Source organism: Chrysochloris asiatica, unplaced genomic scaffold (genome assembly GCF_000296735.1).
Source record: "Chrysochloris asiatica unplaced genomic scaffold, ChrAsi1.0 scaffold00018, whole genome shotgun sequence".
Classification (NCBI taxonomy): Eukaryota; Metazoa; Chordata; class Mammalia; order Afrosoricida; family Chrysochloridae; genus Chrysochloris; species Chrysochloris asiatica.
Genome location: NW_006408536.1, coordinates 11,468,551 through 11,475,250, shown reverse-complemented (window position 1 = coordinate 11,475,250; position 6,700 = coordinate 11,468,551).

The following is a 6,700-nucleotide window of genomic DNA, read 5'->3' as shown; positions in this document are numbered from 1 at the left end:
TTTGTTTGTTTGTTTGTTTGTGTTGTTTTTTAAAAAGCTAAAGTGGATGGAGAGAAATATTGTTAACTGATGGTACATGGAGGGGATTATAATCAATGTAATGAAACAAGGTATATGACTTGTTGAATGTAAAACTGATGATATGCCCTGTAAACTTTCACTCAATCCACAATAAAAACCTTAAAAAAAAAAGACCCCAGACAACACTCTCAAACCCTTGGACAGATAGATAAACATCAAGAAGCTGACAGAATGTTCATGAAAAGGCTGAGAACAGAAGAGAGTGGATACCCTATTACAAAGAAATGAAAATGACCAACCAGTGTAACTTTTAAAATCAAACTTACTGGTAATGATTTACCAAGGGATAACATGGGAATCATGAAAGATTGCATCAACCCCTAAAACAATTTGTGGCTTTGGGACCCTGTCGGTAGGAGTCCCAGGGTCATGTCCTTTTCTGCTGTCAGGTGACTGTAAATCTCAGTGAAAGAATGTCTTCAGAAAACAGACAAATATGTCTCAGATGGCCAAAGGTACGGCTCTTAGTCCAAGAGTAATTGACAAAGAAAAATAATCCAATTTGATGTGACTCAAAGGAGACCTGGTGTGGTCCTGTGGGTTAAGGCGCTGCACTGCAAAGTCAATTTGAACCACAAGCTCAGCGTTCAAACCCACCAGTCTTTTCTTGGAAACCCTATACAGGATTCTTATGAGTTGGAACTAACTTGATTGCACATAACAACAACAACAAAGGTCACTCCTGTCCTGTTTCAAACAAATCTGAAAAACAGCCTTCCTTGGCCAAGCATAAGCTTTTTGTGCCAGTTCAAAAGTGTCCATCAGGGATAAGACTCTTGTGGTACAATAGTGAATAATTGCTATCAGGACTGACTGTGAGGGTCGGAAATGTAAAGGTAGATATTTTGTAACAAAAGGAGGGGAGTGGCTGATTTTGCAGTTCAGGAGCAGAGGTCCCTGAGACCATCAAGTGACAAGAGCAGAGTGCGGCACCCTACCCAGAGGGGCAGTGATGCTGGAAATGGAGGCAGAGATGATGACGTGGACAGATGGAGTGGCTGGGGACACAGGACTTAGGGAGGGAGAGGGGCTGTGTGCTGGCAGCAGGGGGTTAGGCCTGTGGGGTGTACCCTTTGGTTGTTTGATGATTCATAAAGGGGATTGTAATCATTGCAATGAAACAAAATATGATAGGATGAATGTAAAACTGATGTTCTCCCATGTAAACCCAAATAAATCACAATAAAAAAAATTTTTTAAGTGAAAAAAAAATGGATATTTAACATAATAACAAAAACACAAAAAGCAAAAGACAAAATAGATAAATGGTACCTCATAAACCTTTAAAACCTTTGTTCATCCAAAGACTTTACAAAAAAAGTGAAAAGACAAACTACCATCTTGTATAATATCTTCAGAAACCCTATCTCCAACACGAATCTAATAACCAAAATAGATCTAAAACGTAAGCAACGTAACCACGAAAAGACAACAAGCCAATCATAAAATGGGCAAAGGACTGGAATAAACATTTCACCAAAGAGAGCGTTCAAACGGCCACCACACATGAAAAGATGCTTATGTAGCATCATTAGCCATTTGTTGCTGTTATTGTTAAGTGCTGTTTAGTTGGTTCCAGTTCATAGTGACCCTGCATAGGGTTTCCAAGGAGTGGCTGGTGAGTTTGAACTGTCAACTTTGAAGTTAAAACCAACTTTGTGGTCCAGTGCTTATCCTATAGTATGTGACCAGGACTCCATTTGTTGTTAAGTGTCGTCGAGTCGTTTCCGACCCATAGAGACCCTGTACAGGGTTTCCGAGGCTTTAAATCTTTATGGGAGCAGAACGCCTCATCTTTCTCCCATGGAGCGGCTGGTAGTTTCGAACTGCTGGCCTTAAGGTTCGCAGTTCGATTCGTAACCACTACATTACCAGAGCTCCTTAGGACTCCATTAGAGAGATATAAATCAAAACCAAATGAGATACCATTACACTTCCACACAGATGGCTAAGATATTGAACATACACAAAGAAAATAACAAATGTTGGTAAGGATACTGGGAAATTTGAACCTTATCCATTGCTAGTGAGAATGCAAAATGATAAAGCCATTATGGGAAACAGTGTTGTGGTTCCTCAAAAAACTAAAAATAGAACTAGCAAATGACCCAATGATTTTACTGTTAGGTATGTACCCCAAAGACTTGAAAGCACAGATTCAGAATGAGATTTGTACACCAATGATCATTGTAGCACTATTTACAATAGCCAAGAGGTGGACACAACCTACATGCCTATCAACATATGAATCGATAAACAAAATGTAGTACATGCGCACAAAGGAATACTACTCAGTCAGTAGTAGAAACAAAGTCTTGATACATGCTACAATATGGATGAAGCTTGAAGACATGCTGAGTGAAATAAGTCATTCACAACAGGACAGATATTATACCACTTCACCTACATAAAAATGCAAGAAAAGGCAAATAAATGTTCAGAGACCTCAGTTTTATTAGTGGTTATCAGGGGCAGGGTAAGGGAAAAAAGGGGAGCTAATCATGATGGAAAAATTACATTGATTAAGGGTAGGGTTGCACAGCTAATAATTGTAATTGCTGCCAATAGATTGTGCACTTGGAAAAAGTTGAATTGGAAAAAGTTGTGTGATACATATATCTACAACAATGCAAAAAGAAAGAGTAGCTTCTGAGTCTGCTTGTGTACTTCATGGTATTTGATTCCTTGATTTAGGGGTTTAAGGTCATGGTTTGATGCATAGTGCTTAGGATGTTAAAAGTTGGCAAGTTGCCATACAAGGCAAAATAATTAGGCTCTATTCACCTGGAACAGCAGAGGAAGGAATAGGAGGAGGATATGGAATGGGTGGCTAACTGCCTCCATTTCCATGAGACGAGAAGAACTCAATGTGTCTGGGTACCATTGCTGGGCATTTTGATAAAAGAGTCCATAGAAGAATCTTGATCAAAAGAGGAAAAATGCAGAACAGAATTTCACGGAGGGTAGATGAACCCCTAAAGCTGTTGTTCTGAACTAATCTTTAAATCTTAAATCAAACTATCCCCAGAAGTCTTCTTAAAACTGAGCAATAGTTTAACTTAACTAGTAAAAAAAGGTCTGCCTTGAACATTCTGTTTCTTTAAGATCTATATGGAATCAAATTGATAACAACTCACAAGGTTAGATGAGAACCTTAGGGGGTAGTGAGTTCATGTTAATGAGATAAGAGTAACTCAGAAAATGAGGTTAAGGTAGGTTGGACAACTCAAAAGAAGGTAATCAATGTCACTAAACTGTACATGTAGAAACTGTGGAATTGGTGTATATTTTGCTATGTATATTCTTAACAATAACAAAATAAATACATTTTAAAAGGGGAATTAATGGTGATAGAAAAATCATGTTGATTAAGGGTAGAGTCATATAGCAGCAGATATCTTGTTTCTGAGAAACCAAAGACTGATTACAAAAAACTCTTTCAAAAACAATGTCCTGAAAGCAAAAACTCAATTGATAGAGTTCTACTCTTGGCTAAGTCTTTCATCTTACCCTCCTAGCCCTGCTCCATGCACACCCACACAGCAGTCCCACTACACCCAGGGCAGGACGGAAAGAGAATGAGAATATACCAACATGGTGGCAAAGCTTTCCTTGGAGTATTTGAATCCATTGAAAAAGTTGTCCTCAGACTGGCCTAAAGACAGTGAGAGGAATGTAAGACAGAAAACCATCATTCTAAAGGAAAGAAAATAGACTTAATTGGAAATGGACCTAATCCTTTCATTTAAAGTGAATATCTGATTTCAAAAGTATACAGCTGGGAGTGAGTGAATTTGTTTTCTCTTTCTAGCTTGGGCTTTATGATTCTTGTGTCTGTTCAATTCTAAAAGAGCTGCAGGTTTAAGAATTTCCTCGACTGACTCTGAGACAAAAAGTACTAACCTGGTTTTGAAGAGATAAGCTCTTCCCGAGATTAAATAAATATATTTAAAACAGTTTATCTTCTGGATGCACACACAAGGACACACATACACATACAAGGGGCTTCATAAAGTTCATGACATGGAAAATGGAATAGAAAGACAATGCAATATTTCCATGAGCTTTTTGATTATATGTTTCTTTTGCTGTTGTTGTTTTCCCGGAAGTCTTTCTGGCTTCAGGGTAGACCAAATAGTGTTGACAAGAGCATAGAAATGATTGTAATAATCATGAGACTTGTGGTACTGTGGGTTAATACGCTGGACTGCAAGGTCAATTTGCGCCGCAAGGTCGGCAGTTCAAGCTCACCAGTCACTTTTCGGAAACCCTGTACAGGGTTGCTATCAGTCTAAGCCGACTCAACGGTACTTAACAACAATAATTAACAGTTTAACAATCTGCTTGAGTATGAAATAGTAGTCTAGCCTCTGCACATTTTGATCAGCTGCCAGCTGAGAAACCTTTGGGGCAAAACTTTATAGTTTCATTGGAATTACTGGGGGGCCGGAAGAAAGAAAGGACAGTTTTCAAGTTGCCGCTAATTAAAATGATTGCTTTGACTTCTCTCCCAGGACCACTCTTTCTGTTATAAAGTGCATGTGTAAATGAAGCACCCCAGGCCATCAGCAAATTCAAGAAAGCAAATCAGAACCAGTGAGGCTTTGTGGTGAAACTGAACTAGCATACAAAAGGCTCAGCTGGAAAAAAATGGCAAGGGAATAGGTTTACTAGGGCCCTGTAGATTTTCTTGTGTGAGCAGCTGTTTTGAGTAATATTGGAGAAATACTGGTTTTCATTCTTTTTTTTTTTTTAAAGGGTAGTTCATGGAACAGGGATTTCACATCTAACCAAATACTTGAAAAGTTCATTTAAAGGGGCTTCATGTTGATGTTTGGGAAAATAACAGTATCCTCACGGCAGATACTGCAGTATAGCACACATGCTGGGAGATATTTGACTGTGAGTATCCTGTGTCTCTCTGCTGTCTGAGGGCAGTCTCCAGTCATTGCTCATGGTGCATAGGGCAGGCCCACTCTGGGGACTTAGGTCCAAGGAACAGCTGTGGATAAATGACAACAGGAGTTGATAGATAAATGCCACAAAGCTCCTTGACTCAAGTGAGACAGCTCTGAGACATCTTTTCCACTGTCTTCCAGAAGTTCCCAGTGGGATTGTGCCCCAACTGCCCTCAGTGATAATCTGCTCATTATGCCCCCTCTACTGGCTTCCTTCCCTTGCCTTATTTCCTCATTTTCTCACTGATAATTACTGCAATCGCATCCCAAGAGTTGGTGTTAGTTGCCATTAGGTTGATTCCAAGTCAAGGAAACCCTGTATGTGCAGAGTCCAACTGTGCTTCACAGGATTTTTAAGATTATGATCCTTCCGAAGCAGATTATCAGTCCTTTCTTCCAAGGCACCTTTCAGCTAGTAGTGAAGTACTTAGTAGACTCCTTCCAAAAAAGTTACTTGCACTCAAATCCTTGTCTAAGAATTTGCTTTGGGGGACACCTAACCTAAAACATAGGTTATAGCTAAGATAGAGGCATAGAGATAGTCCAGTTTGTGTGAATCCAAATAGATCACTTCTAATTTGACTTCATTATTTCCTTAATCATAAGCCTCCCCCAACCCCCACCAAAAAAAAAAAAAAAGCCTCAGTAGACTATGTGACTTTCTGCAATAGCCAAACAATACACAAGATGATCACATCTCTGATGCCTAGACATTCTTGAGAACTGTTAAACCAACTGACATTGAAATGAACTCACTTCTCAGTAGCTCATCTCACTTGTGATATATTCACCAGGATATTGGGAAAGTTACGTTGGATACTGATTATTTGAAAATATCATTTGTCTTTGAATCTTAAACATAGCTCAACATAAGATATTTCCATTGAAAATGGAAAACTTGAGTATAAAATCAGTATGTTGTTGCTGTTGTTGTTGTTATGTGCCGTGGAGTCGGTTTCGACCCATAGTGACCCTGAACAGGGTTTCCAAGGCTGTAAATCTTTACGTGAGCAGAAAGCCTCATCTTTCTCCCGCGAAACAGCTGGTAGTTTCGAAACTGCTGACCTTGAGGTTTGCAGCCCGATTCGTAACCACTACACTACTAGAGCTCCTTAAAATCAGTATATATGCCAGAAATTTTATATATAATTAACTATCTGGAGAATTCTCCCCCTTCCCTTTATTTTCAGTTTCAGCCAGATATTTATTTGCCATAGCATTTTCAACATTGGGCTTTGTACGATCACTAATGTTTGCAAGGCTCTTTCCTAAACCTTTCTTAGTCTTCTAAATATGTGTATAAGGGGGATTTAAAAAGTTTGTGAAAAAATGAAATTAAAAGGTAATGGAATATTTCCATGAATTTTTTGAAGCCCCCTTCTATGTTCCGTGGACATGTATAAGTAAAGTAGTAAATGAAACTTTTAAGGGGGGAAATTGAACTCTCTTTCTAATATTCCAAATGTTACACAGCAGTTCAAATCCACAAGCTGTTCCACAGGAGAAAGATAAGGCTTTCTGCTCCTGTAAAGATTTAGATTCTCACAAACTCTCTGTGAGTCAGAACCTACTTGAAGGCACATCACCACCAACCACCACCACAAGGAAATGGGTCCTTTTAACCTACACCATTTAATTGTTTACTTTTTAAAAATTATTTA